This window comes from Suricata suricatta, chromosome 13 (genome assembly GCF_006229205.1).
Source record: "Suricata suricatta isolate VVHF042 chromosome 13, meerkat_22Aug2017_6uvM2_HiC, whole genome shotgun sequence".
Classification (NCBI taxonomy): Eukaryota; Metazoa; Chordata; class Mammalia; order Carnivora; family Herpestidae; genus Suricata; species Suricata suricatta.
Window position 1 is genome coordinate 65,652,312 of NC_043712.1, and position 23,509 is coordinate 65,675,820.

Here is a 23,509-nt window from a genome sequence, read left to right on the forward strand (position 1 = left end):
GTGTGTGTGTGTGTGTGTGTTACATGCAAGCAAAGAAAATAGAATTTGTCTTCCTCACAGATAACAGAAGAACATCTGGCAATTACAGAATGGAACCTTCCATATGTTCAATGGTCCGTGAAAAAAAATGTGCTCATAAAAGTTTGAGAAAAGGAAGCACTGGCTTTACTCAAACTTCTCAGGCCAACTGCCCAATGTCTCTGTGAGCATCCCAACATCATGATGGGCTCTGTTGTGCCATGTATTTCACTGTAGTGATGACTGTTATCACTGAAACAAAGGGCGGGACAGGGAAGAAGGTGGACTCATTTTAAGTAGTTCCAGAGTCACTGAAATGAAGCTAAGGCTCAGAGAAGGCTGGCCCTGGAGGGCAGTGAGGTCACTCTGGCACCCCTTCTAATCTCTTCACTATTGGAGGGCTTTTCCACATTGGAAAATCCTTGTCATCCACCACACCTCTATGAAGGTGATGTTTACAACTCAGTGATGACCCCCCGCATTGCAACAGAGATCTGCCCTCCACTCATGCAGCCCTAGTGAAGACCATTTTTAGGGTAGATTGGGCAGGATTTGTTGCTCCAACTTATTAACAAGGACCCAGACTCCTTCTCTTCTCTATACTCACTTCCTAGTTGATCCCGTCCAACAATGACCAGTCCGCAGGGTAAAAGGCTAGTCTAGCTGCCTGCTTCTCATGTTCATTTGGATTTCTAAGTGGCATCTCAAATGGCCAGAATAGAATTCCAGATTTTCAGCTTCTGATCAGCCTCTTTCCTAGGCCTCCCTACCTCAGTTAATGGCCTCACCATCCACCTGGTTCAAGTTCTTTCTTTCCGCTACCCCTACCTCACTCCCAATAGTCACAGACTCAGTTTATTCCCATGCAGTGTCAGTACTATCTCTAATATAGGTGTCAGAATGGTCCACTTCCCTGCGTTTTTACTGTTTCTGTATTGACCGCTATTAGCTCACCTAGGAAGTACTATCATGACCCTCTAGTTGGTCTGACTGTTCTCATTCCATTCTACACACATAAAACCAGAATTATTGTTTAAAAATATGAATCACGTAGTGTAACTTCCCTGTCCCAAACCCTTCAGTGGCTTCCCCTCATATGTTAGAGCATGATCCCCTCGCGGCCCACAAGGTGTGGCTGATCAGACATTGCTCACCTCCTGTCCCCCCTCACACCTCTCACCTCCTCCCTGTACTCCAGCTCCACTAGCATCCCCTTGGTCCTCTTCTTGCTCACCTGGCACCCACCCCAGTGCATTTGCAGTTTCTGCTTTTCTGCCTGGATCTCTCCACCCTGGGATATTTATAGGTTCGAATCTTCTGGATCTCATTTCACATGTGGCCTCCTTGTATCTCATCCCAAGGGCCTCCCTCATCACATTCCCAGCTCCCCACAAGCTGATTCCCCAAGAGAAACGTAAGTCCATGTGCTGAATAGGGGCTTTGGCTCATTGACCTCTGCATTTCCGGAAACTACCATGGCACCCACATAGAAGATGTTCAGTTAATATCTGATGAAAGATGAAGACAGGCCACTGCCCTCTTTGCAACACCACACCACAGCTTGAGTCAGTTGGAATCAGGAGCATCACTGAGGTGGTGTTGGGGAAAAAATATCCTGGATGGGTCTCAAGAGTCAGAAGACATGGGTTCAAGTTCTGGATCTGCCTCTGAACACTATGTGAAAGCCCCCCATTTGCTCTGAACTGCAGATTCCTCATCTGTGCAGTGGAGTGAATGCTTTGTTTCAGGCTGTTGCTGGGTAGATTAAATGAGGTCATATATGTGATAGTCCCAGGTATGCAACAAATGGTCATGGTGCATTTTCTATCCCTTTGGTTTATTTGTTCAGAACATAAAGCTAACATTTCATGTCTCATGAGCTGGCTGCAACTGACTTCTTGGCCTCATACTTACACTGGTCATCTTACCTATTGAAAAGCCATCTCAAAGTGTAGGTCTTGTGGCACCAGGTCTCATGTGCTAACACAGGTAATCATGGTATCTACTGGGTTGCTGTGCACGTGTGGTACCTCAGCAAAGGGACATGGGTGGTGAACAAGATGGGTTTTATCAGAGGGAAGGGAGAAATGAAGTGGCATTTATTGAACAGCATTTCCTTTCACTTGACCTGAACAAAGAACTACAGCTGTCACAGCATTCTGAGAAGGGGGCAGCGCTGTTCTCATTTCACAATGAGAGACCTGAGGTCGAGGGAGATTGTACAAAGAATATGCATGCTTTTAAGGGTTTTACTGCATATTCCATTACTTTTCAGAAAATTTGTTTTGTATTACATTATGACCATTGGTGAGTCTCACCACATCCTTGCAGGATTCATTTTACTGGAGGGAGGCACACTATAGTTGACATGTATCTTTGATTGATTTATTCAACCTACAGTTTAATTTAGCAGCAGGTTAATATCAAGTAGTTATAAATTCTCCTATTCTTCTAAATTTGAAATATGTTGTCTTGAGCAATCTCTAGCAAACCCAAACCATGAGAACACATGCAAGGGGGCACAGCACTTTCCTGTATAATGACTGTGGCAAGGGTACTAGCAATTTTCTAACAAGGTCCTCTAATGTGAAGTGCACTTAATCTGTGACCTCCAAGATCATATCTGGCCTCTCAGATTCACCTACAGATAATTGTGACTAAATATAAAATAAATATAAGTAAAACTGAGCAAGGATGCTTCGAAGCCTCCCCAACTGGCTTTGCTACTTTGAAGGTATCTGTCTAGACAACACGTGCCTCTGGGTTAACTGGATTCGCACTGCAGTCCACCATCAAGCCCGGTGGGGGCTGTCCTTCAGCACCCACTGTGCAGACCACGCTGCTCTGGAGATGGCTAGCTTCAGTTTCACACTGATGCGAGCAGATATAGGGATCAGCAGCACTAACAGGTTTCTCAGGTCTGTTCTTTCCCCCTCCTGCCCTCCCATTTTAGTGCTAGAAAGAGCAGCCTGTTAGCATGGGAGGAAACTAACCTTTCTTTTTGGTTCTACACAGGGCATCGAACGGGGAGCATTTGGTTGCTCTTCCTTGGCTTGAAGTTACAGAGGGTTTCTCCATATGTTCCTCAAGCCCAGCTGGAAAAGACTTTCCTAGATATGAAGCCTGGAGAAAACATGGCCAAACTGTCCATTTTGGCTTCTTACTGGTCATAGGAGACTGTTTTCACAAGTAGAGGGCTGGTTTTCCTCTACTTCAGTTGCAGTCTTATGAACCAGGGACATGTCTCCTGGATGGGTAACTTTCAACAGTCCTTAAATGGAAGGACTGATCTGTTGTTTTCCTCATCAGTCTCTAGGTTGATTTTCCATTCTTAGGTAATTTCTAGCACCTTGGTAGATCTTGCCAAACAACCCCTGGTCATCTGGCAATTCCTCAGATGTGATTCTGGGAGCAAGAACCACTTTTATAAGTTGTTTGGAAATGCTTTTAGCACTGTGGCTTACAGAATCCCAAAGCGGATCTTCAAAATGTACCTCCCCCTTTTTTATTAATTCAAAAACTTCTCTTCTGAGCTTGCCATAAAGGGTCGGTTCCACATGAGAATGTGTCCTTATGCACCTGTGCCCCGATGTCACACTGCCGGCTGTGGCCATGGGCATTGATAGCCACAGGGGTCCCGCAGTGAGACACAGCATGGTTTCCCCACAGCTAAGTGTAAATTACCTTTATGTTGAAGTTGTTAGCATCATAAAGCTGCTTTAAACCATTGTGCCCTCCTGTTTCATCTCAGTGTGCCCTGTTGTGAAGATATGCTCCAGCGGATGCGGGCAAGGCTTTGGATGACCCACCTGGATGCGCTCTCAGAATCTGAGCTCTCCCTCCTCACAAAGCTCCACCACATGGATGACTCACTTGGGTGTTTCAAACACTTGCTTCGGACTGACAATGTGCTCTGATTTTACACTTTTGTGACGCTCACCCCATCGGAGTAACTTCACAGGGGAGTTTCCAGTCTCTCTCTTGGCCCGCTTAGTTTCCATTTCCTTGTCTGCAGCCTCAGGGGCCACTTCAAGTTTCCCTCATCTCAGTATTTATCCAAATTCTTACAGTTGCTGAGGAGCAGCTCTGTCGCCCATCTTCCTTTGAGCAGCTTTTCCTTCCATAAATTTCCCCTGAAACTATTGTTGTTGAGATGGTTTTTTTCTCCCTGCATTGGAGGTTCTTGAGAGCTCTTCTGTGAGAAAGAATGTTCTTTTCATGGTTGGGAGGGTGATGAATTAGCTGACAAGGCCCCACAGGGTGGGATTAAGGGAGAGGATGTCAACTTGTGCGGAGATTAGAGTCTTAAATATTTCCCAAGTCTTTCCCAGAGGCAATGTCTTTGCTGGTAACTTTTTCTTTTTCCTTTTTTCCTCTCTGGTGAAACTATAAATTCTGAATTTCCAATGCTGGATGTATCGGATGTGTCTTCTGCCAAGATGGGAGAAAGCTTTGTGTTACAAAAAACATTTACAAAGCTCATATAAGTTCTGAGCATTAGCAACGTTTGGGGCATTTGATGATTTTTCCAGCCAAGCCTCTGACAGCCATTTGCTTAATGTTATAACAAAAGCAACTTGAAAAGAAAGGTGTTTCCACCATTTGAGGAAGAGAATCAGACTGAAAAGGATAAGGTAAGTTGATGACTGACTGGTGAGGTCCATAATTTACTGATGTCTGCATTCATTTGTTCATAGGAGGCTTATAGCAACTTTGCTTTATTTATTTATTTGTTTGTTTGTTTGTTTAGAAGTATTGTTAACATAAAATGTTATGTTAGTTTCAGATGTACAACATATTGATTCAACAATTTTATACATTACTCAGTGCTCACCATCATAAGTGCAGTCACCATCTGCCACTAAACAATATTATTACAATATTGTGGACTGCATTCCCATTGCTGCACTTTTCATCTGTGTGACTTACTTATTTTATAACTGGAAACTTTTACATCTTAATCTTCTTTATCGATTTCACCCATTCCCCCACCCACTTTCCCTCTGGCAACCAAATGGATAAGATGTGGTACATATATACAAGGGAATATTACTCAGCCATAAGAAGGATGAGATCCCACATTTGCAACAACAGATGGACCTGAGGGTATTATGCTAAGTGAAATAAGTCAGATAATGACATATACCATATGGTTTCACTTATATGTGGAATCTAACAAACAAAAAAACCTCTCAAGTATGGACAGCTACTTTGCTTTAAACTTTTAAGGATTTCATATCCCGGTGATGAAGTTTTTGGGGGTGATGATGGGGTGGTCTGGAGCTGACATCCAAGAAAGATTTCTTGAAGACACCTTTGGTGCAAAAAGGTGATTTTATTAAAGCATGGGGACAGGACCCAAGGGCAGAAAGAGCTGCGCTGGGGTTGTGAAGAGTGACTGGTTATATTCTATGGAGGTGGGGTGATCAAGTCAAAAGGGAGGCCTCCAAGGGGACTTTGATGTGCTAAAGAGGACTCCTAAGATACCTTAGACCTGGGTATTGTCAGGCTAAGGCTGTTTTTAGAGTTAACACTAAGACAGGGAGTTCCTGGAGAAACACTTTACTCTGCCTGCCTCAAGTATTTGTCAATGGGCTGCAGGTTATGAGGAAATTTAATTTTACCTGCCATTTCTTTCTTGCCTTTGTTCCCCATATCACTACGGAGGGGTGATGTTGGGACTCCAGGAAACTGAGTCTACAGATTTCTGAAGATTAGGCTATTGATAAGATTGCCTTTTTCTTGTAATTTACTAAGATGTTTGCAAACGGATGGAGACTCATATCTTGTACGACTGTGATCTCTATCAGCCATGTCTTTTCTTTCCTTTCCTTTGTCCTTGGGCAGCCAGGAGCTCCTGAGGAATGTCACACATAGCCCATCTGGGGGAATAGGTGCGCTACCTTGTATTTTGCCCTCTGTCACCTTATGCTTACTCATCGCCAGGATAGAGAGGAGGTGAGAACGTGCAGGCGGATGGGGATGACCAGGGACCACTCCAAACAGGACTCTGGGAGATGGTGTCCCAAGGGCTCTGCCCCAGCACACCAGGGACATCATCCTGGTCCCTCTACAGCTCTTGAGGGGCCTGTTCTTCTCGGTGGCCACCTCCCTTCCTTCACCCCTCCCTCGGTGAGCAATCTCCTCCATCCCGTGCACACTTTGCACTGATTGCCCCAACCCTGAAATTTCCCCCTTGCTGTCATTCATTTTTAAATGTTGCTATTTGATATGTTCAAAATCATGTATTACTTAACATCACTGGTTTTTCCTTTTACAATTGAGTTTGATTACTTTCTTCTTACATTGATTAGCAATTTATATTTCTTTGTTTCTCAAGTGTCTGTTCTCTTTCCCCCATTTTTCTCCTTGATTTGTTAAGAGCTATTTTACAGATCAGCGATCTTAACATTGTCATTTTTGTGACAGTTTTTCTGTTTGTTACTTGTCTTTTAAGTTCATTAATTACTAGTGAAAATATTGATCTGTGATGTGCTGATAAGCCTTTGATGGCTGTTATCTGAGGAAAATGACTCAGGAAAATGGCATACAAGACTGGCTCTGCAATTGGAACTGGAAAAGTGGCAAAGACTGAAAATCACTTAGGATTCAGTTAGTCTGTCTCAAGAGCCAGTGGTCCATTCCCAAGGTCCTTGTAACTTTCTATGTGTCCTATTTTATTCCACAAAACTTATGGACAGGCTTGCTCTACCTACACATGACTTTAATTTTCAAAAAATTTTAATGTTTATTTATTTTTGAGAGCCAGAGAGAGACAGAGCATGAGCAGGGGAGGGATAGAGAGAGGGAGGGAGACAAAGAATTCAAAGCAGGCTCCAGGCTGTCAGCGCAGAGCCCGATGTGGGGCTCAAACTCATGAACCATGAGATCATGACCTGAGCCAAAGTTGGACGCTTAACTGACTGAGCCATTCAGGTGCCCCTGATTTTCATGTGATTATCATTTTCTCTGATTTTCCCAATTTGAATTACAGAGAAAGTTTGTTCAGTGCGGTTCCTCTTAGGGTATTCTGACAAGTTTATGGATTGGGTGTCCTTGGATTAAGTGTTTATTTCTAACCTAGTATGCAAAGACCAGGGGGTAAGTGAAGTGCTCTATAAACTAGACCACAGAGGCTATGGATAGAGTGATTTTCCATAGGAGGGTTCTGAGTGAATAGATACCAAATGACATGGAATAATAGTGTTAATCAAGAGTTTGGATCAATGAGGAAAGTAACAAAAACTTAATGTATTTATTGTAAAATGTACAAATGTATTTTATAAAGATAAAAAGTAAATTAAGCTTTAAGAAATCAAATAAAAACATAAAAGTCATATGTTTTAAAATGTATAACCTCTAGTCTTCAGGCACAGCTATTGGAAGAAATAATGTAATTTCTAATTTCAAATCTTAGGTCAGGAGAAAACATTTCAAGAAACAGAACAATGGACACAGAGCAGGTATAAAGAATGCAAGAAGTGTAAATAATAAAACAAAAACTATGTTTCTACCACTGCCACCCAGCTAGAAAGCGGAACATTACAGTGGTTTAAATTCACCCTCTGCTCACCTCCTGGGCTTGGGGTAAGTTCTGGCATCAGCTGGTTTGGGCCTGGAGCCTTTGAGTCCCTCCAGAGTGCCCCAGTGGCTCAGTCCTCATGGTGAGCTCCTTTTTTTGGCCAAGTGTGTGGCTAGGCAGGTGTTCTAGTAACTTGTTTTCTGGGCCTCATGCTTGTTCCTTATAAACATCAGCTCTGGTGGCCCCACGATCCACCCCAGGTCTCAGCCACACCAGAAGTCATTTTCAGAAAGCTAGAGCCAATGATCAGATTTTATTTTTTTTGTAATGTTTTTATTTATTTTTTAGACAGAGAGAGACAGAGCATGAGCAAGGGCAGAGAGAGGGAGACACAGAATCCAAAGCAAGCTCTGAGCTGTCGGCACAGAGTCCAACATGGGGCTCAAACCCACAAACTGTGAGATCATGACCTGAGCTGAAGTCAGATGCCCAACCGACTGAGCCACCCAGGAGTCCCACGATCAAACTTTAACATCCCAACAGCTCCTTCTAGGCCCTTGTTTCTGAGTTGGGTTTCTACAGAGGTTCTGAATAGCGTTCTCACTATTGTCAAACCGTCCTCTCTGTTGACTTTACGTTTATGAGCTCCTTGGGGTTTGACACCTGCTGTTTCCCTTATGCTTTGTCTCTAAATTTGTTACTCTCTGGTCTTCTGGTGGCACTTCCCTGGATTATGGGAATTGCTATGGATTTATTTTAATTATTAGTATTTCTTATATTCTTTCTGTGGGATTTGGTTGACAGAAAAAGTAAATACTTTGGTCATTTTGAATGTAAAGTCTCATTCTATTATTCTAGAATATGTATCTATAGATACAGATGGAACAATATAGGTTATATAGAACAATGAGAAGAAAAAGTTGTGGAAGTTTTTTAGGTTTTTACTGGTGCTCCTTCATCACACTTCTGACCCTGCTTCTCCAATATTAAATACATTTATTAAATTGTTGCCAGGATCTTTATCTTTTTAGGTGCCTTAATATTATTTTTCTACTTTTAAAAATTTTATTATTTCTTTCAGCTTTATCAAGACATGAACCAACTGTTAGATATTTAAAGCATACAACCTGATGATTTCATAGATGCATGCCTTGTGAAAGGGTTTCCCCCATGAAGTTAGTGAACACATTCAGGTGACCTATTAAGGATGTCCATCGGCGTTCGATGATACACAGCTAGAAAAAGTGCATGGTGGGGGTGCCTGGGTGGCTCAGTCAATCGAGTGTCTGACTTCAGCTCAGGTCATGATCTCACAGTTCGTTGGTTCAAGCCCCACGTCAGGCTCTGTGCTGAACCACTAGCTCAGAGCCTGGAGCCTGCTTCGGATTCTGTGTCTTTTTTCTCTCTGCCCTTCCCCTGTTCGCACTCTGTCTCTCTCTGTCTCTCAAAAATAAATAAATTATATAAAAAAAAGTGCCTGGTGGCCAGGAGGGGAGGTCAGAAGAATGGTCCAGTTTGGACTAAAAATTTGCCACCTCTGTTTCCTAGTCACCTGGGGTGGATGGCATTAACTTTAAGGTTGTTAGGGGAACTCCAGGGAATTGGATATCAGTTTCAGACCTTGCATTCTGGGCTAGATGGTTCCTTTGCCCATTCACATCTACTCTACCCTGCTCTCTGCATTTTGGTGACAACCTGATGGAACCAATGGGCTTCCTTGCCCTCTTCTCCCACTTGGGGGGGAAGGGAAGGAGGGAGGGCAGAGAAGTGTTTTTTCTCCTGGATCTTGGCTCCTTGTGGGCTGGCCTTGGATGGCTGTGCCCTTCCACAAAAGTATCCTCTATAGGACCTACACCTTCTTGTGGGTGACTACTCCTTCCCCTCCCACTCTGAGTCCCAGGTGTCTGTACAGGTCTGTTAGTCCAAGGGACTGCACTCTTCCTTGTGGTTTCCCTCTATACCTGAAAATGTTTTCATTTGTTTAATATTTCTTAAAGTATTCTCATCTGAATGTGTCATGTCTTTCCTGTCAGAATCCTAATTGGTAATAGGACCTATGAAAAAATATCATGAATTAATCATGATAATAATCACCTAATTGTAAGAGGACTAAGAAGGGTGGTTAATATAACAGGTAATATAACATTTCCACATTTCAGTGTGTGCAGTCTTGATTTTAAGCTTGCTCTGATTTCTTATAAACGTCATAAGCCTGGACAGGCAAGCTGCAGAAAAGACAGATCAGCATTGAATTTTCCAATTTGGGTTCAGAATTCTTCCCTCCACTACTCCTAAAGCATCCCTAACATATAATATAATTAAAGGTATTTCTAGGCCACCTCCAAATGCTCTTTCCTCCCATGCTGGCTGGCTAACAGAGAGCCAAGGGGTCTTCTCAGGGAGGGCACAGACTCCTGGTGTTCAGTGATGTGGGCTGAATCACAACTACATTTACATTGGCAGGTGGGTCTGAGAGATGCTCAGATCAGCAGGAATTTAGTTGAAGGGAGTGACTTCCCTTTACCTGTTGGACAAACTGAGCTGTTTCAGAATTGTGCATGCTGCATTCCACCGGCAGATCGTGAGCTGCTTAGGGCAAGTGGATTCACAAATAGAGACAACCAATTACTGCTTGTTGAATGAGTAGGGTAGACTTATGGCTCCAGGGAGCTCAGGAGGCCATTGCCTCGTCCCTCTGTCTCCAGTGGGTTTACAACACAGCAGAAAGCTCTCCAGTGTGAGTGAGAACAGTCTTCTAACCATTATTCACCCACACATTTAAAATCTTTCTCTTACTGAAAGATGTATAATTGCAACTTAAGCTAATTTTATTGGACATGAATAAAAATGAATGGTAATACTCTTCTAATAACTGTTTTGAGGGGCGCCTAGGTGGCTTAGTCGGTTAAGCATCTGACTTCAGCTCAGGTCATGATCTCACAGTTCATGGGTTTGAGCCCGACCTTGGGCTCCATGCTGATGGTTGCAGAGCTTACCTGGGATTCTCTCTCTCTCTGCCCCTCCCCTGCTGTGCTCTGTCTGTCTCTCTCTCAAAAAATAAATATTTAAAAAATGTTTTTAAAAAAGAACCAAAATGATTCAGAAGCTAGTCATTGAGATTGGGTGGCCTGCTTGAAAGCACCTCATTTCCCTTTACTAGAGTTAGGGGAGATGGAAGGCAAGAAAGGGATTCATTGACAATAAATCTTTTAATCCAATTTTGGATTATGGGTTTTAGAAAGAGAGTTGGTGGCATGAACCATGGATGTGGATAAAAAGGATCAGGCCACTCTACATTATCAGATCATAGGCTGGTTCATTCAATTCCTCACAGAGAAATAGGGAAGTTCAGCCCGGAAAGGATGAAGTATGTTTTTTTCTGCAGATGTGTATCAGCCAATCCCTTGAGTAAACCAGGAGAAAGGAGAGGAAAATGAGAAGGCTTCCCTTTTAATCAGCTAGCTGAATCAGGCAGGGGCTATATGCAAGCATCAGCAAAACCAGCCCGGATTCCTAAGAGAAGTGGAGGAAGCACACTCTTGTCTTTCTGGCCACTGGTTGAGCTGAGCCCTGGAAGATGATTGGAGTGGGCATGGTACATACTCCCTTCCAAGCAAGTGGTGTTTCTGGTCCTAGATGTGGAGCTGGGGAGCCTAAGGGCAAGATTCTGCTGGGGGTGACCCCCTCTGACTTCATTCACCTGGTACATGGTATAACACTGAATTGTGGCCTGCATCTATATTGGGGTCGAAAATAACTTGTTTTATTAACAGTGGGCTCTGGATTTAGAGGTATGGATAGAATGTGAAGCTTTAAAAGTCTTGTTTGCTGAAACCAGAGAAGAGGGTGGTAGTTTGGAGGGGAGAGGCACTTTTCAACAGGAGGCCAGAGAGAAAGAAGGGGAAGGAGAAGAGAGAGGAGCTAGCAGTTGGATCTTTGGAGGGGCCTGGGACAGTCAACAGATATTTTGGAAACAACAACACCCAAGGCATGAGCTGTACAGTTTGTGCATGGAGCTAATTACACATCTAACGAGGGCAATTCACTTTGCGGGTATGGGTATTTGAACCGAGTATTTATTATGATGCTTATCCACCAGATGTCAGTAAAGTGTCTCCTTCTGACAACATAAGTATGTTAGAGGCAATTTTCCAGCAGATGAAAGTATCATGAAGAAGGAGCACTTGAAAAAAATTCACACCAAGGAAAGCGTGTACTAGCAAAGCCTGGATTTTCAGCCTTCTTCCACTTATTATTTAACATATCTTCGTCTTACACCCCCCACCTCCAGAAAGAAGTACAGGAGAAAAGAGAAAGGAAACACTGTCAAGTTTTTACCTCTGTGAAGCCATACCTCAAATCTACAAGAAAAGAACCTAGCTGAATTGAACACAACTTTTATTGCATTTAAGTGTGTTTGATTCATTTAAGAACTTTTTCTGTGGTTTACTCATAACACGTCATGCTTCACTTTGGGTATTTATAGTATGTATTCTATAATTGTCTATTGTTCATATCTACTCCTAGAAGCTTATAAACATCTTTTAAAATCAATAATTTATATTTTTATTTAGATTATACATACATAGAGTTAAAAGTTAGGTATTACTCTTAGGCTTATAATGAAAACCACCAGTCACTTGCCCCCCCCCCCCCACCTCGAGTTCCACTCCTTGGATGGACCACTTCTACCTGGGTTTTTGTTGTTGTTGTTGTTGTTGTTGTTGTTATGTACATCCATTTATCTAAGTAATTTCTTCAATGTCGGTTTCTTGATTTATCATATTTTTCATTGCCTTCTCATTACAGTGGTTAAGAATATTATTCAGGCTAAATCATGCTAGCTCCTGTAATAAACAGCTCCCCCATCATGCTAGCTTGACACAATAGAGATTTATTTCTTTCCCAGTGTTGGTCATCAGGGAGGTAAAAAGTTGTTCTCCACACCTTCAAGGAACTCGAGTTCCTTCCAGCTCTTGGTGGCACCATCTTCAACATGTGGCCTCCAAGTTTCCCCTGGAACAGGAAGAGGAACAGAGGCTTATTGTGAGGGATGTGACCAGTCAGATGGGGCAGTCAGGAGACCGTGTTGTTAGAGAAGTGAAGGGAGAGAAATGTGTTAAGTCAGGGGCAGTGATGAATTGTGCCAAGTGAGGAAAGGAGAGAGTTGACTGTTCAAGTAAGAAATGTGGATGTCATTGGTAGGCATGCTAAGATTGGGGGCTAGGAAACTTGATTGGGGTGGGTCTAAAAAGGGAGAGGAATTAGAATCCCTCTAGAATTCCAAAGCCATTAGATGGCTTTGCAGACCTTTTGTATGGAGAGATATGGAGGGAGCAGAGGGAGGAAGGAGAAGTCCAGCTGGTTTGTATGTGGACAGGATGGCACAGGGAGGATGACACAGGACAGGGGGACTTTGGAGTAGGTCCCTGACCCAGCTGGCAGCATGGGGAGTCTTACAACTGGGATGTGGCCTTGGGTGCCCATGCTCAGCTCATGTTTGGTAACAATAAGAAAGAGCACATGGGTGCAGAGGCTACAGTAGCTGGAGGGGTAGATGTGAAGGGAACTAGGGGAGGTGTTTTTTTTTTTTTCTTCAGATTTTTCATGGAACATGAGGTGAGGTCATTAGCTGAGAGTGAGGATAAGGGCAAGGAGGGGGTGAGTTTAATTTTTTCTTTTTGAAAAATTCTTCTACAGTCATTTTAAGAGCGATTTGGGGTGGGAACACAGGTGTTCAACCTGCCATATTTAATAGGAAGCACAATTATAAACTGCCTAACATTCCAGTCCTACACTCCTTTGCATCTGCCAGGGCCTAAGCATGTAGACTCTCAATAAATATTTGCTCAGCTGAAGTGAATTTTCTTCATGGTCACTGTCAGCTGTCTGAATGCTTTTCAGATGTTTCTTCCGCACCACCTTCACAAACTTGAGACAATTAAAGTTGAGCATGTTAACAAGCTTCTCCATCTTTTCTTGCTAGATTTTTGTTGTTGTTGTTTTTGGATCGGCCATGTTTTCAGGCATGTGATTCACATCTTCACTGAACACAGAGGAATCTGCAGCAGTCAGGATGCCAGTGGTTTCAGGCCTTGCTTGTCCATTGGCCCAGGGGTCCTGCCATACAGCATCCAGCCTGCATTTCAGCACCAGGCCTCTGGACGCCATGGTTTCCTACAGCATATAAAAGTGACGGGCATGGAGTGGTGCCTGGGTGGCTCAGTCAGTTGAGTGTCCGACTCTTGATTTTGGCTCAGGTCATGCATGATCCCAGGGTCTTGGGACCAAATCCTACATTGGGCTCTGTGCTGAGTATGGAGCCTGCTTAAGATTCTCTCTCCCCCATTCACATTCTCTCTCTCACACAAATTAAAAAAAATTAAATTAGAAAATTTTTTTATAAAGAAAAGAAAAGAAAAAGTGATGGGCATGGAATGCCAAGTGTGAGTGCCCATTCTATGATTACATGCACTGTATTGAAGTACCACTCACATTACTGCTTTTGAATTGAGACTCAAAGTATTTATTTACAGGATAATAAATTCAGAGGGTGGGGGAGCTGGTTATTGCCATGAGAGAAAATAAGCCTCTACTTTACGAGCTTGTGAAATTTACTTAAAAACAGGAATAACATACATTTTTGAGGCTTATTTAATTATGACAACTTTGAGGATTATTGTCCCCATTTAATGGATAAAAACACTGAGGCACAGAGAAGCCCAGTGTCTTACTGAGGTCACACAGAAGGGATAGACAGGATTTAAACTGAGGCATTGGTTCCAGAGCTCTGAGATCCTCATCTTTGTGCTAACTGCTTGAGCCTTTATTTTCTTATCTTCCAGATGGGAATATAGCATATGCCTTGTATGGTGCCACTGAGGATTAAATGAGATAATGTACTTGAAGTACATGGTATAACACAGGCATTCAGTAAGAGTGTTCTTAGTATTTAAAGTTATTTTTTTCTTTTTTTAACACAAGAGATATACTATTAATGTTATTTGAGCCATTTAGAAAGCAGTACATGAAGAAGGTCAGCAGAGTGATTGTTTTTATGGTTCTTTCCATTTTATAGTTTCAAGAATTGGTTTTTGGAGCATAAAGTATAATTGTAATTTATTTGAATGAGAGCTCGCAATTCAATGTCTTTTTAAAGAAAAGAAAAACAAATCTTGCTGAGAATAAAGTACCCCCTTATTTCTTTTTCAGTTTTCATAAGACATTTACTTTTCTACTACGAGTCCCTCAGTTTTTTCATTAATAATTGACAAGACTATTGACAAGAGCAGACTCACTGTTAGCTGAGAAATCACAAAACAAGGAGAACATATTTTAAGTGAGAATTGGTAGGTTTACATATTTTGGATACTAGCCCCTTGTTGAATATATTTGCACATATCTTCTCCCATGCAGTAGACAGTCTTTTAGTCTTCTTGATGGTTTCCTTTGGTAGGCAGAGGATTTTTATTTTGATGTAGTCCCAACAGTTTATTTTTCCTTTTGTTTTCTGGGCCTTAGTAGACATATCTAGAAAAATGTTGCTACAGCTGAAGTCAGAGAAATTATTGCCTATGCTCACTTCCAGGATTTTTGTAGTGTCAGACCTCACATTTGGGTCCTTAATCCACTTGAATTTATTTTTGTGTATGGTGTAAGAAAATGGTCCAGTTTCATTCTTTTGCAGGTAGCTGTCCAGTTTACCCAACACTGTTTGTTGAGACTGTCTTTTTCCCATTGTAGATTCTTGCCGCCTTTGTTGTATATATATTTTTTAAATAGTTTATTGTCAAATTGGTTTCCAAACAATGCATTCAATGCAATCCTCATCAAAATTGCACCAACATTCTTCTCAAAGCTAGAACAAATTAGCCTTTGTTGTATATTAATTGATCATATAGTTGTAGGTTTGTTTCTGAGCTATCTGTTCTGCTCCATTGATCTATGTGTCTATTTTTGTGCCAGACCATACTGTTTTGATTACTCTAGCTTTGCCTTGAAGTCTGGGATTGTGATACATGCTGGTTTGTTCTTCTTTTTCAAGATTGCTCTGGCTATAGGGTCTTTTGTGGTTCCAACCAAATATTAGGATTATTTTACTTCTGTGAAGATGCTCTTGGTATTTTGATTAGGATTATGTTGATTGTGTAGACTGCTTTGGGTAGGATGAACATTTTAACAATATTTGTTCTCCCAGTCCATGAGCATGGAGTTTCTCTCCATTTGGTTGTGTCATCTTCAATTTCTTTCATCAGTGTTTTACAGTTTTCAGAATACAGACTTTTCACCTCCTTCATTAAATTTATTCATTGGTATTTTATTATTTTTGGCACAACTGTAAATGGGATTGTATTCTAAATGTTGAAGTGTGTTACCTCTAAACCTAATTTATTGAGGGCTTTTATTGTGAATGGATGTTGTACGTTGTCCAATGGTTTTTCTACATCTATTGAAATCATCATATGGTTTTTATCTTTTCTCTTCTTGATATGATGTATCACATTGATTGATTTGTGAATATTGAACAATTCTTGCATCCTAAGAATAAATCCCACTTGGTCATGGTGTATGATTTTAAAATGTATCGTTGGACTTGGTTGCTAATATTTTACTGAAGATATTTGCATGTATATTATCAGAGATAATATTCACTGCTGAAAGTTGGGTGTTTAAGTCCCCTACTATTATTATATTACTATCAATTAGTTCTTTTATGTTTGTTACTAACTGTCTTATATATTTGGGTGCTTCCATGTTGACTGCATAAATATTTACAATCTTCTTGCTGGATTGTTCCCTTTACTGTCCTTCTTTGTCTTTTGTTATGGTCTTTGTTTTAAAGTCTATTTTGTCTGCTATAAGTGTTGCTACTCAGCTTTCTTTTCACTTTCATTTGTATGATAAATACCCTTTCCATGCCTTCACTTTCAATCTGCATGTGTTTTTAGGCTTGAAATGAGTCTCTTGTAGGCAACATACAGGTTGGTCTTGCTTTTTTTTTTTTCCTTTTATCTATTCCATCACTCTGTATTTTTTTATCTGAGCATTTAGTCCATTTATATTCAAAGTAACTATTGATATGCATGTACTTATTGCCATTTTGTTTCTTGTTTTATGGTTGTTTTTGTAGTCTTCTGTTCCTTTCATCTCTTGCTCTCCTCTCTTGTTGTTTGCTGACTTTGTTTAGTGATGTACTTGGATTCCTTTCTCTTATATTTTGCATATCTATTACCAGTTTTTAATTTTTGGCCATATAGCATCTTATGCATGTAGCGAGCAGTCTGTATGCAATGATGGTTGTTTAAATTTATATCCACTCTAAAAGCCCTAAATTTTTACTCTTCCTCCCCACCAAGTTTTAGACATATAATGTCATACTTTACATTATTTTTTTGTGATTTCCTTAACTGATTTTTATAGATATACATAATTTTATTGCTTTTGTGCTTGCCACTTTTCTTTTTTATTTAATTTTTTAATGTTTATTTATTTTTGAGAGACAGAAAGACAGAGCATGAGTGGGGAGAGTCAGAGAGAGAGAGGGAGACACAGAATCTGAAGCAGGCTCCAGGCTCTGAGCTGTCAGCACAGAGCCTGATATGGGGCTTGACCCACAGGCTGTGAGCTCATGACCTCAGCTGAAGCTGGGCACTTAACTGACTGAGCCACCCAGGCGCCCCACTTTTCTTATTCCTACTTAATGATTTTTCCTTTCCACTCAAAGACTCTCTTACGTTTCTTGTAAGGCTGGTTTAGAGTGATAAATTCCCTTAGGTTTTGTTTGTCTGGGAACCTTTTTATCTCTTCTTTGATTCTGAATGATAGCCTGCTGGATAGCATATTCTTGGTTACACATTTTTTTTTTCTTTCAGCCCTTTGAATATATCATGCCACTCCCACCAGCTTGCAAAGTTTCTGCTGAAAAAAAAAAAAGCTGAAAGCCTTATTAAGTTTCCCTTGTATGCAACTGTTTTCTTTTTGCTTGCTGCTTTAAAAGTCTCTCTCTATTACTACTTTTTGCCATTTTAATTATTATGCGTCTTAGATTGATTTTGTTAGGGGCTCTCTGTGCCTCCTGGATCTAGATTTCTGTTTCCTTTTCCAGATTTGGGAATTTTTCAGCTATTATTTCTTCAAATAAATTTTCTGCCCCCCTTTACTCTCTCTTCCCCTTCTGGGATCCCTATGATGTGAATGTTGTTACACTTGATGGTATCGCCAAATTCTCTTAATCTATTCTCAATTTTTATTATTCTTTTTTCTTTCTCCTATTTGGCTTGATTGCTTTCTTTTGTTCTGTCTTCCTAGTTACTGATCCATTTTTCTTCTTTTCTACTATTTATTCCCTGTAGTGTATTTTTAATATTAGTTATTGAGTTCTTCATCTCTGATGGGTTCTATTGTATGTTTTCTATCTCTGTTGGAGGTCTCACTGAGATCCTCCACTCTTTTCTCAAGTCCTCTGAGTATCTTCATGGCCATTACTTTAAAATCGGTGTTAGGTATATTACTTATCTCTGTTTCATTTAGCTCTCTTGCAGGATTTTCTCCTATTTTTTCATTTTGGACACATTCCTCTGTTTCCTCATTTTGTCTAACTGCCTATATTTGTTTCTATATGTTAGTAGAGTCTACTATGTCTCCTTTTGGAAATAGTGACCTTATGAAGAAGAGGTCCTGTAGTGCCCTGCAGTGCAGTGTCCCTTGTTGGCCAGAAGCTGTCACTTCAGGTGTGTTTCCAGTGTGTGTTGCATGCACCCTACTGATGTGGCTGAGCCACATTTGCCTTCAGTCCAGTTTTCTACAATGGCTCTCTTTGCCTCTTGTATCTTTCATGCTTCTAGAAACAGTGGGATAATATATACAATATGTAAACAATTTTTTACAGGTATTAGTAAATGACAATCATTTACCACCTGACCCTGCCCCCACTGATGTGGGGCTTGAACTTTCAAGCCAGAAGATTGTGACCTGAGCCGAAGTCAGATGCTTAACCAACTGAGCCACCCAGGTGCCCTTTATGTCTTTTGAGAGCTACTTTTCTCTGCCTTCCTCGAGAACTACTTTCCTTGCTTTCCTCCACAGTATAGTTTATTTGGGGCAAGAAAAGGAGATGAGCAGGTGTAATAGGACTTCATTTAAATGAACTCAGTAGACTCTAAATAATAGGCCTTCCTTCAATTACACTGAGTACAGGGCTGCAAAGCAGGGCTCAAGGCACCCTCTGTGCTTCCTTATAGAATTAGCATTTTGTTTTGCTATGGATGTTTGCTCTCTGGATAAGTATCTCTGACTACAGTGATTTAAAAAATAACTTTCTAATAGCTACAGAATATGTAATACTCATTTTACAGAATTTGAAAATGCAGAAAGGTATGAAAAGAGAATTAAAAAATTATAATTTCAGTTAAGTATAGCCACTGTAAGCTATTACATACATTCCTCCCTTTTTTTACTTATGTATACATTCCATATATTTGTTTTATGCATTTTCACAATATTTGGTTTATGCTGCATTTAGAGTTTTATATTGCGCATTTTTATTTGACAGTGTTAATAAGCATCTCCTATGTCATCACATTTTCTTGAAAATCCAAACCCATGTTAGTGGTTGGTTACACTCATTACGTGATGTACATTAATTTACCTAAGTATTCTGAGGTTATTGGAAGTGTTTGACATTTTACAAAACACTATGATAAAAAAGACCTTGTAAATAACTATTTATCAATATCCCTCATCTTTTGTAGGCTACCTTTTCAGAAATGAAAATACTGGGTGGAAGATATGAAATGTGATGAATTTCTAATAGCTAATTTGTACACATCTCTAATTATCTGTGCACAAATTCTGTGAAGCACAATTGTTGTTCAAAGCATATGAAGGTTTTGTTTTATATACATGTGTGTGTAAAGTGGCTGTAGGTCTTTCTGTCTTTTACTCCTGAAAAAAGTGGCTGTAGGTTTTTCTGTTTTTTTCTCCTAATTGTAAAAGAAATAATGAGCATTGTAAAAAAAATTTATGACACAGAAAAGAATAAAAGAGAAAGTAAATTCCTCTTGGTATTTAGAATCTATGCCTACATACACAAATATGTGCACAAATGGGGGAGTGCATATGCACCTGCACCCAACTACAAAAAATGGGGTCCATAATACTATGTAAAGTGTGTTATCTGCTGATATTTCAAGAAAACTTGTATTAAAGCATGGCACACTTAGTGAAATGTGCCCAGAACGTAAGTGTACAGATGGACAAATGTTCACAAATAAACACCTAGATTAAGAAATAGAACGACTATGGAACACTTTCTGAGGTTGTGTGTTGCCCTTAACCAGGTGCTATCCTACTCTGGATCACTCTAACTTTAGCATATGTGCTTCTAACAGGAAAACTTACAATGTACCAAGGATATCTTTCCATGTTAAAATAGAAACTACCTTTCACTGAATGTAAGGTATCATTGATTGTTAAGAGTCTTATTTTATATACTGCTGAGAAAGAAAAAAAGTCTGCCAATTAAACTTTGGGACAATGCTTTGTTAGTTCTGTGACATATCCAGCCACTTATTTTTTGAAATTGAGGTATAATTGACATATATGATATTATATTAGTTTCTAGTGTACAATATAATAAGTTGGTATTTGTATATTTTGTAAGCTGATCACCATGATAAGCCTGGTTGACATTTATCAGTGCACATAAACATTTTTTCCCTTGTGATAACAACTTTTAAGATTCTACTCTCTTAGTAACTTTTAAGTATACAATACAGTATTGTTTTTTTAAGTTTTTAATTTATTTTGAGAGGGACAGACAGTGTGAGTCGGGGAGGAGCAGAGAGAGGGAGACAGAGAATCCCAAGCAAGTTCTATACTCTCCAGAGTGGAGACTGACCTGGGGCTCAAACTCACTAAACCGTGAGATGATGACCTGAGCTGAAACCAAGAGTTGGATGCTCAACTGACTGATCTATGCAGGTGCCCCTTCAATATAGCATTAACTATAGTCATCATGATATACATTACATCCCAGAGATTTAGTTATTTTATAACTGGAAGTTTGTGCCTTTTGACCTGTTCATCAATTTTGCCTACTCCTAAGCCCCCACCACTGGCAACCCACCTATCTGTTCTCTGTACCCATGAGTTTGGTTTTGTGGTTTTTTAAATTCCACATATAAGTGAGATCAATGTGGTATTTGTCTTTCTCTGTCTGATAGAGCCAGCTTCTTGATGCTTTAAAATGTCCTGCATCTATTCTGAGTTCTGCCAGTTTCTCTACCCTTCCGCTGCATCGCATGGTGTGTGAAGGCAATCTTCTTGCATTTTCTTATCTTCAACCACTTCTGGGTGTTTTCTTTCTTGGGTTCCCTTAAGCACTTGGTTATGTCTTCTCTAGAAAAAAATATGAAATTGTATTTATTCTCCCATTGAAGATTATTTGCTACAGTAATATTAAATGTGTGCCTTGCTTTTTTGTTCCCTTATCTTTTGGCATACATTATGTAAGTTTGTTCCAGTGTCTGTTATGGTGAATCTTTTGAAAGATATTTTAAGTAACAGTTCAACTCTGTGGGTCCACTACCAATGAAGTGCATAACTGAATTTGAAATGATAACTATATGGAAGCCTGCTGGGGTTCATGCTTGTCCAAGCAGTTAGGAAGAGAGCAGGACCTATGTGAAAAATGTAGGTGTTTGAGTTGGTGTTTTTTTTTAAATAATTGAGATATTATTGGCTTCTGCCTGATTTGTTCACAAACAGTATAAACAATCTATATACAATCCTTACATATAAGAATGTGCACACATAAGAATCTATACATAATTCTTATACAAGTACAGTGAAGCCTTGGATTATAATCTGTTCTTCGAGTGTTCCATAAAACAAGCAAACAATTCTAATAAGTTTTAACTTGATAAATAAGCGATGTCTTGAAATATGAGTTGTACGTGATGCTGAACGTTACATAATCACAACTGAACCAGTGGTTTGTGAAATTTGCTTTGATATTCAAGCAGTTTGGATTACAAGCATGTTTTTGGAATGAAGTATGCTTGCGAAAAAAGGTTTTGCTTGTACACTAACAATCTAAAGAAATGGTTGAAATCTTTTTCTAAAACATTACCCAATTATTTCAGTTGAAGTCTAAAATTCCACTAATTCATGACTTAATCCTACTTGGAACATTCTAAAAAAATCGAATCCTTAGCAGTTTATTAGCAGAACTGTAGGATGAACTGGATTACTGCCAGCAGAGATATCACAGATGGCACTCAAGTCTAACTGGGAGAGCCAAGGTCATGGAGCAGGTGCCTTGAGAAAACGGTTCTACCAAAGAACATGGGGACAGATTAGCAATCTGAAATGTTTGAGATATGCTACATGCATGATTATGAGTGTGCATTGCATTTAATTATGCTTTGTCTTATAGGCTATAAACCTTCCCACCACCAGGCTAAAGAATGGCAAATTCGTGCCCAAGCCGGCAAAGATGTCCGTAATCCAATATTCTTGTAATTCCAGGTTGTGCAGGAAGCATGAGGATCGTGGCAAAGCCTTGGGATGTGATAGTCATCACCAGACTTGGCTTCTTTTGCTCCTGCTTCATCAAGAGTCTGTATGCTCCTGTTCTGTTTTCCGCAGATCAGTCTATAGTTCTTTTGTGACCCAGTTCAGCCTCTTCTTTTGCTCCTTTTGTTCTCCTTTATTTGTTTGCACTCTGAACATTGAGTGTTCCCTGTTGTCTTTAAGGGGGTCTAGGTTTGGTGGACCATTTCGCTGATCGCTTGGGGTTCCTTTACTGCTTTAAGGCTGAATCACCTGTACTCACAGGCATCTTGGTGGTGCTTGTGGTGGGAAAGGTGGGTGCCTGGCTGTTGGCGCTCCTGCTGCTGTCCTCCGGGATCTGTAGCATTGCTCACAGCTGTCCCAGAGTCCTTCCCATGATGCTTTATCATGGCAGGCTTGGGCAGGTGACGGGCATTCAAGCTTTTCCTAGATTTTCACTTTTCACAAAATCAAGACAATCATTCCTTTGCTCACATAGGTAGACCCTTTGTATAACTATTTCCATGGAATAAATTTCTGAAAGAAAGAAAGACTGTTAAGTCAAATGTTATGCACATTTTATGGATTTTATGTGTACTGCCAAATCACTTTTTAAGTTATATAGGTTTCCACCCACTGGTGGTGTATGAGAATGTGCAATTCCTGAATCTTTAAGAATACTTTAAAAAAATCTTTGCTTAGTGGTAAAGGATAATTATCTAATTTTAAAAATGCTTGTGTTCTTTAGTTACTATTGATGTTAGACAGTACTTCATATTTTCATTGGCCATTTGTGACCTGCTCATGGTCTTCCCTTGTTTTTCTTTTTAGTTACTTAATATTTTATTGATTAAAAATACCTCTTCCAAATATGTCAACTTATTTCTGTCTTAAATGTTGTAAATTTATTTTAGCTTGTCATCTGCCTTTTCATTTTCTTACTTTTTCATAGCTTTTTTTTCCCATGCAAAATTCTAAATTTTTATGTGTGCAGTCTATTGAGAGTTTCTAGATGGCTTTTGGGTTTTATTCTTCACTTCTAAGGCCTCCTTCATTACAAGATAATGCACATATTTATTGTTCTATTTATTTTTATTGTTTAAAATTTGTAAAAACCCAATTGAGAATTTGATTGGAATTTCATTCTATTAGATGCTAAGTTGGTAATAATTGTCATATGGGAAGCTTATAATTTGGACCACAGTATATTTCTCTACTTTTATAGCTTTAAGGTACCTCAATAAAGCTTCGCAATTCTTTTCATATAAATCTTGCACATTTGCTGTTGATTTGACTTCAGGTTATTTTGTTTTGGTTGCTATATGAAAGGACAATTTTTGCTGACTATTTCTAACAAATTAATGCTGATGTGTAGAAAGAATTGGTCTTCATATACATAAATGAGGTGAAGACTAT

General features: G+C 40.0%; 1 long non-coding RNA gene across 1 annotated transcript in view; it reads left to right on the forward strand.

Annotated features, from left to right (window-relative positions):
* Positions 1–4,418: 4,418 nt before the first annotated feature.
* Positions 4,419–23,509, forward strand: part of LOC115276540 — a 29,893-nt gene continuing 10,802 nt past the window's right edge. The window contains exon 1 of the long non-coding RNA XR_003901989.1: positions 4,419–4,652. This is a non-coding gene — a long non-coding RNA (uncharacterized LOC115276540). The remainder of the gene's footprint in view (positions 4,653–23,509) is intronic.